This window comes from Branchiostoma floridae, chromosome 2 (assembly GCF_000003815.2).
Source record: "Branchiostoma floridae strain S238N-H82 chromosome 2, Bfl_VNyyK, whole genome shotgun sequence".
In the NCBI taxonomy this organism is placed as follows: domain Eukaryota; kingdom Metazoa; phylum Chordata; class Leptocardii; order Amphioxiformes; family Branchiostomatidae; genus Branchiostoma; species Branchiostoma floridae.
The window spans coordinates 324844-338034 of record NC_049980.1 but is presented as its reverse complement, the minus strand read 5'-3'; the positions used below and the strand labels follow the sequence as shown (position 1 = coordinate 338034).

Here is a 13191-nt window from a genome sequence, read left to right as displayed (position 1 = left end):
AGTCCAACAGTCCTAATAAAATGCTACCTTTTGGTTTTAACGAAGGTTAGGGTATCGACAAGTTGGCACGAGTCATGAACTATACAAGTTCCATTTTTGTTATAAAGACAGTGTTGTTGATGAGCTGACTACGGGGATCTGTGTATCATTAGCATACCGCAATTATGGAGGCATTTGTTAATTACTCCAGGACCTATATCTACCAGCCACAAGGCGAACCCAGAAGAACACAATGATTACATACAGCTTCTGTGCTGAATATAAAGAAACGTCAAAGAGTATCAATATATGTTTCCGCTCAAGCGTACCATAAAGTTTGATAGTGTGGTTAGGCTGAAATCAAAGTTTATCATAACTTCGTTCAGTGTGAGACTAAGGTTGAGCAGGTGTACAGGGCATTTCTGTGGCACAACATACTGTCCCTACACTACAAAAAATATTTTTTCTTCTTTTTCTTCTTTTCTTGTTTTTTCTTACGGAGAGAAAAAGTTTCTTGTATAAAGAAAGGTTGAGAAAAGCAAGAAACCTCCTGTAAAACCTTTGTATGCTAATTCCTACACAAAGATTTCTATTCTTGTTTTTTCTTAACTGAAGAAAATATTTCTAATATAATGATCACTGAGCAAGAATGTTCAAGAAATTAAAGTAGAACTTTCTTTTCCAGTCTTCACACAAGATTTGCTTCTTGTTTGTTCAAATGGAAAATATTGCAGAATCTATCCAGAAGATTATTATTCTTGCCTTATACCAGTTTTTTCTTTAGGATTTGTTTTTACCAGAATAAGATTCTTGAACTTTCTTGTTGTCTCAATGTAGAATGTCCGAGAAACGTAATTCTTGGTTTTCATGTTATAACTTAAGAAAATGCAATAGTTTTTTAATCAGTTTCTTGAGCAAATACTGCAAATAAATCAAGAAATTGCAAAACAACTTATAACTAGCATGAAATTCTTAAATGTTCTTGAATGTTATCTTTATCCATAAAGTTTAAGAAAAGACGTTTCTTGTTTTTCTTGATGATATGTAAGGAGATATTTTTTCAGAACTCACTTGACTGAATACTAATAAGAAAAACAAGAAATTATGAAACAAGCTATGACTAGCAGAGTATTCTTGAATGTTATAATTATGTTTCTTATCAAGAAAATCTAAGAAAGATTATTCTCGTTTTTCTTAATAATATTTAATGAAAACAATAAAAGTATAATTTTCTCCTTATATTATTGACAACTACGTTTAAACAATTGGAGCATCAAGATATGAAAAATGATTTTGAGCTAGCATTGATTTTCTTTTGTTTTCCCAATACGAGAGTTAAGAAATATTTTCTTGCAGTAAGATTCTTCATTTTGCTAAGGATCATGGGAAATTACTCCCATCATCCTTTGCTGCGATTTTGAACTGGGAGTCACAGTTGCAAGTCACAGTGCTCCAGCTCTGTAGTTTTTTTTGCCTCAAATGTCCTTTAGTTCTTACATTAACAGGGAACAAATATGATGTGTTTCGTAAAGACGATTTTCTGCATCATGTGGGACCTTGCATACAACGTGGCTAGCTTTTTTAGAGTTTCAAAATGCTACCGAAGCCAAGGCCAAGCCGGATGCCCCCCTCCCCCATGCAGGTATGTTAGCCATCGTACTTGGAATACGATTTCCAAAGCTACTATTTCTGTAGATGTTTATCATAAAACCAAACAGTAATTACAGAATATGTAAGTAAAGTGCATGAAATTCTGCAAAATACAAAGAATTGACTATAATATTTATAAGGAAGGAAATGTATAGAGATGTTGGCCTTTACAGGGGGAGGGGGGGCGATATAAGAATTGATGATCATTCATGGTCTTTGTGTGTTGTTCTAGGCTCAGAAACCTACTGGTACAAGGAGGATGTTCCCATCTCAACTTTGGCAAAGCCCTTAACAAGGAGAATTCTTCATTATAAATACAGCAACGGCAACATTGTAGCTCTAATGGTTTCAGATAAGGACAATTAGTTATAGTTGGCTGCACGGTACTGTATCAGGAAAAAATGTCAATAAGCAAGCGTAGTTACAAAATGGTTGATTTTTGCAATCTTTGGTAAGGAATGAGTAATCGAGGAAAACACCACAAAACTTGTATGAATCATATTGATGATAATAAATATGATTGCCATCATGTATTGACATAAATGTTAACATTGAGTTGTTTGTACTCTTTATATAAGAATGTTAATCTTAGTGTAAGAAACTGATTCTAGGTTTGTAGTTGCAAGAAATTTAGTCTTGAAGACAGAATGGCATTGCAGGCACAAAAAAGCTCAATCTTCATGCAAGAAAGCGATTCTTGTACTACATATAAGAAATTTACTCTTGCAGACAGAAAGTAATTCCTCATACAAGAACCTCAATCTTCATGCAAGATTAAGAATTCATTCTTGATGTAAGAAATTCATTCTTCAGCATGCATGTGTTAGAAATAGATTCTGACCACAAGAAAACTATTCTAGAGGTTTTGGTCCATTAGCTATAAGAAAAAAATTCTTAGCACAAGAAAAATATGGGTTTCTTGAATTTTCTCAAAACAGGGATTCTTGAATACAGAATAATATTCTTGCTGAAAGATTAGTTTTCTTTGTTCAAGAAAAAACAAGAAAGATAAGAAAATTCATTTTTTGTAGTGTAGATATGAGCGGACCCAGTCCTAAATTGCGGAGAGAAAACAAAAACGTTCCGATTCTTTCGACCATTCCATTGGACTTGTTATCTCTTGACTCAAGGTTCATACACATCTGGGTCTGACCTGCGTCCGGAAATGAAGAATTAAAGGAGAAATATCACACAGACGGACAGGGATACACAGAACATTATAACAAGTATGCCTTAGGCTGAGCAATTTTGTGGATTGTCCAACCGTATCTGTCAGCCACAGGGTGGACCTAGAATGACACAATAATTACAGGTTGCTTCTGCGCTCTATGCTAGCTGTGAAAACAGGACAGAAGCACAAAGGCAGTCTGTTATCATTATTATGTGTCTAAAAAGAACACATCATTGTTTGAGAACTATATAATAAATCACCCAATAGCATGGTCGCATCGTTTAACTTGTTGGACAAGAATCGGACTAATGATGTTATCGACCTGAGCAGAAACTTAATTGAAGTCCCGTACACAACCGATGACTTTTGCCCTTAAAGTCAACAAATGCACGTTGAAACAATCAAATACTAGTATGGTATTAACGAATAAATGAATAAAGACATTTAGTGTACATTTCTGCCTGGTATGTGTAACACACAATACGCTGTCCAGGGCTAAACTGGCCCTCCCCGCTGGGCGCGACAATGTAGGGCGTGAAGTAAGTAGCGCGATTAAATCAGGTTAATTTTTGCACAACCGAGTGGGTCTAATCTATGACAGAAGTTCGGCTTCTCGCTTCTTGTTAGTTTGTCAAAACCCATGAGCAATGTGAATTTGTACTCATATGTATAAAGTGAAGGAGTTTTTTTTCTATGTAAATGAATAGAGTGTCTCTATATCGTGAACATACATAGCATTATCTACGACGAAGTGCACTTCATTTTATCTCCAATCAGATCCTACGGTAGCATAAGATAGCAAAAGGTGTTAGAGGAGTGAAGCCGGCCTATGAGTGTGTTTCGCTAACAGTCGCATATACTCTTAGGTCGGCTTCACTCCTCTGCCAGCTTTTGATACAATCGCATGATACCATATAGGATCTGCTTGGAGATGACATCTTCCATGTTTCGGGTGCAAAAATGGCAAAATTCTTTTAGAAGCCTAGACGAGTGCTGTTATGCCTACCTGACTCAATTCGCATAAAGATCAGAAGGCTTTTTTCCTCCACAAGTTTTGACTGGGACTGCTTACACCCTAGAGCGGTATGCGCTTAAAGGGAACATCAAATATGGTATTTATAATCGTAAGGATTTTATGATTATGATAATAGTTTATCGATATTAAGCAACTCGCAACCCTGTCAGGGATTATCACAAAGAAATTGTACTACATGAGGTCAGAGGTCAGGCCTGGCGGTCGGTGATGGCATTTTCGGGTTCCCGAGTTTTTCGCCATTCTCACCCATTTTCTAAGGCAACGGTAGGATTGGAATGGTCTAGAACAGCCTCGGATATTAGCTGAACTTTATAGAGACCTTCTTATTTACAGTTTTGAGTTTTTTGTAATGCATCGATCCTATACTCCGGAAAAGATGCACTATAGTTTCGCGCCAAGCGCTAGGATGTGGTGCCATGTTGGCTTGTTGCTGTGCGCAAATATCTTGCTCGCCCTTTTACCGTCACTTGATTTGTGCATCAAGCGATTTGAAACATGCAGAAGAAGTTTGTAAAAGTTGTGACTTTGACACACGAACAAGTCTTAACGTATTCTTTAGCAGAGGAGGACACACACACCCGGCCTGCTGGGTTTGGGTATATCATCGTTAGTCAAACCACTCAGTTCAAAACACAATAGAGCTACGGGCGCCCGTACCACTGGCTTTTGGGGGTCCATCTGGATTTCTGCTTGCAATCTTCCTCATGTCAGGGGATGTGCACAGCAACCCAGGACGGCGTTAATGTGGACGCATAAAATCCACCTTTACCTCACAGAATGCGGGAAATTGTGTTTTAGAGGGTCTATAATGTCGACATTTCCCGGGGAGCATGCCCTGGATGGCCGATCCCTGGATGGCCTTTATAATAGCAGTCGGTCTGGCAGAAACGCTCAGTTTCATCTTGCGTAACGTTACCAGTACGACTTTTTTTCACGTAGATTGGAGAAGTGATATCAGACAAGGTATTAGTCTTATTACTGGTGCAGTGCAAGCGTAACAACATCAAGTGCTACATGTCTGTGTATATGCAATCAAAATGAAAAGTCAGCTGTTGTAAAACTTTTGGAGAAATATACCCCAGCAGGACTCCATCGTGCGTAAATCAAATTTGTTGACGCGCGGATCTCGACACCCCGATCGTCGTTCCGTTCAAACAACACTACCGCTATCGTTATTGCTATATTATTTCATGACAGACTGTGTGTGTAATGGAAAAGGCCAGGAAAAATTGGGGGGTGGCTATTGAAAAAAATTGGGGGGCGGGGGGAGGGCCATCGAATTTTTCTTTACCAGACCCATTTTGCACCAGCCCTCCCCTCCGGTAAATATTACCTAGACCCTTAAAGAATCAAGCCATCCAAGCGATAGAATTTCGAACCAGGAATCCTGTCTACTCATGGCTCTCTACGGGGCCAGCGTAGCGCTCAGCCGCCGGGGTAATCATCCCGGTAGGATTTTCACGCGGTTAGACTTTGCCCTATGTGCAAAACTCCTACCGGGTGTGAAAGATTACCCCAGCGGTGGAAAAACCCTCCTGTCTCGATGGTAGCCCGGCCAATCCACGGTAGACTGAGTTCCCTTGGATGGCAAAATTAACTCCCACAGTGCAAAACTCCTACCGGGTGTAAAAAATTACCCAGGCGGTGGAAAGACCCTCCTGTCCTGAGGGTAGCCTGACCAATCCACGGTAGAGGGGATTCCAGGTTATAGAATTTCTGGATTGAAAGGAGGTACATTCACACTCGAGTCTCAGGGTGGATCATAACATAATGCACCACAACTCGTCCAACCAAAAAAGTAGCCCTCGTCCCCGCCCCTATGTCCTGTTAAGGGGGGCATCACAGAAGGCACTCCTTCCAAGAAAGCTGCCTCTACTAGAGTCATGTAATTATCTCGTTCTTGTGCCTTAATAAGTGCGGACTCGCACCAATAACTCATCGACGTTTACATTCACCGAAACCATTACTTTAAAAGAACGACAGTTCAGAAAAAAGGTTTTTATCAGGGTTGGGTTTGGATTCGCCGACTACTAGAGTAGAAAGTTTGCACTGTACGTTACCTCAGTTCTTTGGTATGCAATCGCTCTGGGCAGTTCTTCACACATATAGACAAAACAATTGTCATCGTAAATCACGACACAAAAAAGAATGGTGGAGCCGACGGCACTTTCCGATCAAATGACTTCGACCACGTAATTGTCACGGGTAATGCCGCCCATCTGTTTTTTTCCTCATTCAGTTTTAAAATATTTTGGGGACACTGGTCGCAGATCGGATTTTGATTTGTCTGAAAATGGAGCCTGTCCATAATAAGTCTAAGCAAGAATTGTGTAAAAAAATTGGGAGATTTTTTTCTACGCTAATTGGGACCTCTTTGGCTCACAGCCTGGGTCAGTATGTCATGAAAAGCACATGATACATATATCTTCTCGATTGACTTAGACTGAAATGTTACAAACAAGTCCAAACGGTCCTATAAAATGCTACCTTTTGGTTTTAACGAAGGATAGGGTATCAACAAGTTGGCAACAAGTCATGAACTATTATTCAAGTTCCATTTTTTTATAAGGACAGTGTTGTTGATGAGCTGACTACGGGGATCTGTGTATCATTAGCATACCGCAATTATGGAGGCATTTGTTAATTACTCCTATATCTACCAGCCACAAGGCGAACCCAGAAGAACACTATGATTACATACAGCTTCTGTGCTGAATATAAAGACACGTCAAAGAGTATCAATGTATGTTTTCGCTTATCCGTACCATAAAGTTTGAAAGTGTGGTTTCGCTGAAGTTTGAGACTGAGGTTGAGCAGGTGTACAGCACATTTCTAGGGTCACAACATACTGCCTCTAGATATAAGCAGACGGAGAGAAAACAAAAACGTTCAATTCTTTTGACCATTTCATTGGACTTGTTATCACTTGACTCAAGGTTCATACACATCTGGGTCTGACCTGCGTTCGGAAATGAAGAAGTAAAGGAGAAATATCACACAGACGGACAGGGATACACAGAACAATAAAACAAGTGTGCCTTAGGCTGGGCAATCTTGTGGATTGTCCAACCATATCTGTCAGCCACAGGGTGGACCCAGAATGACACAATAATTACAGACTGCTTCTGTGCTCTATGCTAGCTGTGAAAACAGGACAGGAACACAAAAGCAGTCTGTTATCATTATTATGTGTCTCAAAACAATACATCACTGTTGTAGCGTGTAGTGTAATGATTGGATGGTACAGAAGCAGTCTTGTACAAGCCTAAAGCTAAAGCTTACATCATGCCGGCGTTGCCTAAAATTATCTGTGGTACAATCCAGATGTTGCAAAAGTCAAAAAATTATATTTAATCATAGGAGACCTGCACGAAGTCATATACTTCATCGCTGACTATATATCTGTTGATTAAAGGCATCTACATGTACAGTTACTGCACAGTTCTTATAACAATGCATCACTGTTTGAGAAGTGTATAATAAATCACCCAATAGCATGGTCGCATCGTTAAACTGGTTTGACAAGAATCGGACTAATCATGTGATCGGCCTGGGCAGAACTCCATTGCAGTCCCGTACACAACCGAAGACTTTTGCCCTTAAAGTCGACAATTGCACGTTGAAACAAACAAATACTAGTATGGTATTAACGAATAAATGAATAAAGACATTTAGTATACATTTCTGCCTGGTATGTGTAACACAAAATACGCTGTCCATTGCTAAACTGGCCCTCCCCGCTTGGAGCGGCAATGTAGGGCATGGAGTAAGTAGCGCGATTAAATCAGATTAATTTTTGCACAGCCGAGTGGGTCTAATCTATGACAGAAGTTCGGCTTCTTCTCGATTCTTGGCAGTCTGTTTGTGAAAACGCATGAGTAATATGAATTTGTCAGTGTACTCATATGTATAAAGTGAGGGAGTCTACGTTCTATGTATATAAATCTCTATATTATGAACATACATAGCAGTATCTACGACGAAGTGCACTTCATTTAATCTCCTGCGGTAGCATGCGATAGCATTAAAAGTCGGTAGAGTAGTGCAGCCGGCCTAGGAGTGTGTTTCGCTACCGGTCGCACACACACTCCTAGGCCGGCTTCACTCCTCTGCCAGCTTTTGATACTATCGCATGCTACCATAGTATTCTACGTTTACCAATGTTTGGTTTGACTTCTTCATTAAAGGCAGTGGACTGCCCAACGGCGAAAAGAGCGTGAGAGAGGCAGGCCAGGAGAGTCATTTTTGGGAGGGTAACCTTTCCCCCCTCTGTGCTGGCCAAAGTTTGCCTCCGGTGACCAAACTCCCCTGGCAAATTTCTCTCCCTATAGTCAGCGTAGACTGTCTACTAGAAAGTAGGACACTGCCACAGTGATCTGAGCTGAGATAGAGAAACATCATTGCATGACTTTTGTACATGGTACAATGCATGTCAACGACTATAACACAGGTACCATATACATTCTAATTAACATAACAATATATTAGCACACATACTGTCAGCAAAAGTTTTCCCTAGAACTGAACACCACAATTCAGATTCTATCTAGTACACAAGCAACCGATCCTTGGACCGTCCCTAGCCATGGTGAATCTGCTATTCTGCACCTACTTTGTACTGACGCGCCGCCTAGTGAGCGTTAGCTGTACTTTATTCAGCAAACGACTAGCAAAGACTGATTTTGAGGACCGAACATCAACGCCATCTGGCGAAATAAAGCATTCTTGCAATATGTTAAACTAAACTTTGTAAAGGAGAGATAATGTTCATAAATGCAATGTAGTCATCCAGCTTAACAATATTAAATACAATTTAGTCTCATTAGCTGACGTCAGTATGGTTAGTTTCGTTCTTTTTGTGTTGAAACAAGGTTTAAACTTAACAACTATAAATCTTGTTCCGTAACTAACTTCATCAGGTTGGCAATTATTCATATAGTAAGGTTCTTTAGGCACAGCCAGGGAGTACTTCCTTCCAACGTTTCGATGTCTATCAGACACCATCATCAGCGGGTAGAATGACTGGAAACTACTTTTTGCTGCTACTTATAGCCGATGTAATAATAATACAAACATCTCTTTTTGCATCCACACGATGATAGAGCAGATGTCAGACAAAATACAAACAATATTATGAACTTGACGATGTTAATCTTCGTCATTGACGTAATGCGACCCCTTCTGTATCAGGACAGTTCGGCACATAGACACTTCGGCCCGGACATTTCGGCCCAAGTCCCAGACACTTCGGCCCGGACATTTCGGCCCAGGCTCGGAGGACACTTCGGCCTCGCTAGTTCTTATGTGCGTGGGCATGCTATGCAATATACAAATTAATCGAAAAGCTCTGTAAAACGCAACGATAAAACATAATGAGAATTAAGTCTTGAAACAAATAAATAAATAAGTCTTGAAACATAGCAAACAGTAGACAGGAGAACACTACATAATACTGTATAAGCAAGGTACAAGAAAAAATTATACGTCCTAAAATTATACGTTATTTAGTCAATTCGGGCTACGTGTTAGATAACTATCGTGGACTAGACCCGGGGCCGAAGTGTCCTCGGCTTGGAGCCGAAGTGACCTCGGCTTGGTGCTGAAATGTCCTGATTGGCAGTGGGCTGAAGTGTCCATGTGCCGAACTGTCCGACATTCGACCCCTTCTGGATAACACCATCGCTGTGTTGCTTTATAGTTGTCAAACTGTTTGCTCAGTCTAAACAAAAGTAAAGTCAACTTAAAAACTTACAAGCAACTTGGTGAAAGACGTCATTTCTACCTAAAGCGAACGAAGTACAATATGCAAAGTAGACAAAACCTTACCAGGTCCCACTTTGTGAGTAAATGCTTTAACAGAAATGATATTGTGTTACTGAAACACTTACTTTGCCCTGATAGAAAAACATTCCTTTTGCCTTTTCTATCACGTCAAATACCTTCTACATACTATGATGCTGGGTCCAGTAATGTATATTGGTCACTGTCGTCTCTGTCCTTCAAGCCGCTTTTTCTATAGGAACCATGAGGCTATCCTGAAGCTACCTTGTATGTTTTTACGTGGTCTGTATACGTGTTTCACTGAGATCGGGTGACTGTGACAAGGGTGCTGTCAATTTCGTGTAAAGTTCAGCACAATTAACTTTATACTATATGTTCACCCCTTTCAGACGCATGCGCAGTTCTCAAGTTGTCAGCTACACAAAAATATACAACACGGCCTGGAAGACGTTTCAGTGATGGCGTCATCACTTGTGTGAAGGACAATTTTAAGGGCACAATTCCAGAAATGAATGTTTGGCGGCCAGTTCCGAATGGCTAAAAGTGCCTACGCCAACTTTGACGTCGTATGGCTCCCAAACGGCTACAACAACCAAACTTGGCGACTTTTCCTAAAATATTGTTGACAAAAAGTTTGGTGTTGCCGTGGCAACGGGTTTCCGAAAGGTATATCATACAAAAATAAGTAATTTTGGCTTAAACAATGGGATTTTAAGATTTTTTTTGCTAAACTATACTAATTTTTATATATCTTTAATAGCTATCATATCTTAGTGTGATATTTATAATCTAATATTCATAAATCATGCTAATGTGATCACGTAATTGTTCAATATCCAAGATGGCCGGCAATATTATGATGAAAATTATAACTAGCTTATTGTCACTCAAATTTCATCACTATGTGGTATTTACTGACAGAAAACATTCATGTGATTCCGTTTTCATGTGAATTTAGCATCATATGATGAAAAAGATGTATCTTAATAATCTCCAACCAGATCCATGGTGCGTAATGTATAGAATCAAACTTCCCGGTGCCCGTTTGACTCCCTTAGCCGGCTACACTCCTTGGCCAGCTTTGATACTATCTTATGGCACCGTAGAATCTGCTTGGAGATTAGTATCTTAAGGCATCTAAGGCTGATGATCCAGGATGGCGGATAGCTAAAGGACGACGTCATAAACGTCGCTGCGTCGGCTTCTGACAACAAAAGTCTTATAACTCTTAAATATTGATAAGAAAACTTTATTGTTAACTTTTTGTGTGAAATATTGAAAATTACCCGTTTTAGCCAAAAAATCTAGTAATGACGTCATAACTACGTCATATTACGTCATAATGATATGAAAATTTTAGGAATTATAAAAGTTGACGAGCATATCACCCCCTGCAAAAAAATGGTAGTGGGGCTTAGGAAGCAGGAAGATGGAAATACTGTGCATGGAACTCTCCATACCTTGTATTGGCCGAGCAATAACACAAGAACAAATAGGGTCAACAAAAGTAGCATGCGTTTACCGGGCCAAGACTTATCTTCTGCTGAAGTTGTTAGGTGTAGATCAACCTACAGGGCGCAACAATGTTTTACATCATTATGTTTCCGGGTGTGATTACCTCACTAATTTTAGAGTAACACAAACACCATCAATTGTGGCTCCGTCAAGGGGGCGTCGCCAAAATAACCATCGTCGTCACGGGAGACAACGAACAAATACACAGTGTAAATAGACGACTCGGGCTGTTGGCTCGGACTTGCACGGACGAATGCTCGACTTGATCCGCCAACAAAGATCACAAGCTTTGCAAAAAGGCATGCTGCAGGGGAAAAGTTCTCTAGTGAGGTCACCACCCAGAACGGTTCAGATCATCTGTTGAGTAACCAAACGCGTTACTCCGCTTAATCCGTTACACCTTGTCGTCTTCACCAGATCGGGTAAGCTCTTAAGTTTAACACTTTTAATCGTTTCTAGAGAACAAAAATAAAGTATCGATAAGTTTTTGGGGACACAGTCTGTTCCGTTAAAAATGAGCAAGCATGCGGCAGCTGAAAAGGTATTACGGCCAGCCTCGTCAGGCGACCTGTTTCGTTAATCCTTAATTGGGTTGAAAAACCAGTGGAGAAGGTTAGGATCCCCTTGCAAACTCAGTGCAGAGGTATGGTAACCTGTACGATTTTCTGTTGCAATCTTCCTTTGTTGGCCGGCCGATCAAAATGCTTCAGAACGGGTGAACACTTTGGCCAGTGAGCAGGGAAATGACGAAATATTACCAGGAAGTGTAACAGGTTGTTTCGCAACAATGTCAGTTCGCAACCGTCAGTTCGTCCTTGAGGAATTAATACTACAGGAATGTTTACGGAAAGGTTTTGAAAATCCCATGCAGTCCATAAACAAGCCTGGGGTTATTTGTAAATTACAGTCTGATTTAATACTGTACGTACAGAACTTCCATTGGTACATACAGAGGAAATGTGTTTTTTTTTTTAATCAATGTATGTCAGCTACAGTTGTAGGGTTACTGTCATGGCTTAGGGGAAAATGCTATGTTCCCTGTTACCTGACAAAAACTATCAAAACCCGCTGACTCTAGCTTTTTTTCTGGACGGCCGCTGGCAAGGGTCGTAAGATTTTCAATCTGACATCAAGATGGAGAAATTCAAAACTGTTACAATTTTCTATTATTGCTTTGAGCTTTTGGTGTAAGAATGTGCGGCAAAAAACGTACTTCTTTGTACAGTTTATTAGTATATATTTGTGTGTGCACAATGTATATATGTCTGCATAATAGAATATGATGCGAAAAATACCAGTGTCCTGATACATTTTCAGCTTGATTTTGATTTTTTTAAATTTTGATTTGATTTATTCGGCTGTATAATCATGAGAAATACAGCCAGGGCTACCCAACTACTTGGAAGCTATTATCAATGGCTATCAAGGGCTTTCAGCTTTACATTGTTAAACTGTATGAATTTCATCACTTGGGACAAGAACTAGGGAGAATCCTGACATACCAACCGAACAGAAGCGTACATGTTATTAATAAACAATTTGTTGCAAGGCATTGCGGTGCTAATTTGCAGAGGTCAGGTGTTTTGAGTGGAACTTAAATCACATTCAAGTTCCCAGTCGCACTTGTTGATGAGGTACGTTAGCGTGTGCGCTGACAAAAATATCTGAATACTTTTTCCGTAAAAACAAAACATCTAGGTGCCTAGTTAAAGAAATAGCACTGTACCTAGGTACTATTTGCTTCATGATGAAGAAAAAATGGGCATTCCTTTTCCCTTGGGTTATTTTGGTGTCCCAAAAAAACATGGCGACGTCAAACATTGTACGTCTTGCGTCCTATAGGTCAGTCTACATCCGAAACTTCAGTGGACAAGATGACAAGCTGTTTAGTCTTGGCCGGGCTGCACCTGCTACTTTTATTTGTTCTTTTGTGGTTGGCCGACAAAGCTAATGACCACACACGTTCTGGAACGTTCCCCACAAAGTATTCTCAATCTCAGTGTTTAACCGTCTCCGTGCTTCCTATTCCCTATAACCGGTATAAAATTGGTACCAAAAG

At 40.0% G+C, this 13191-nt stretch overlaps 1 long non-coding RNA gene across 1 annotated transcript; it reads left to right on the top strand.

Moving 5' to 3' along the window:
- Positions 1-1219: 1219 nt before the first annotated feature.
- LOC118406232 lies at positions 1220-2161 on the top strand. Its single transcript, XR_004830007.1, has 2 exons — positions 1220-1621; positions 1862-2161. It is a non-coding gene; the product is annotated as an uncharacterized LOC118406232 (long non-coding RNA).
- The last annotated feature ends 11030 nt before the right edge of the window (positions 2162-13191 follow it).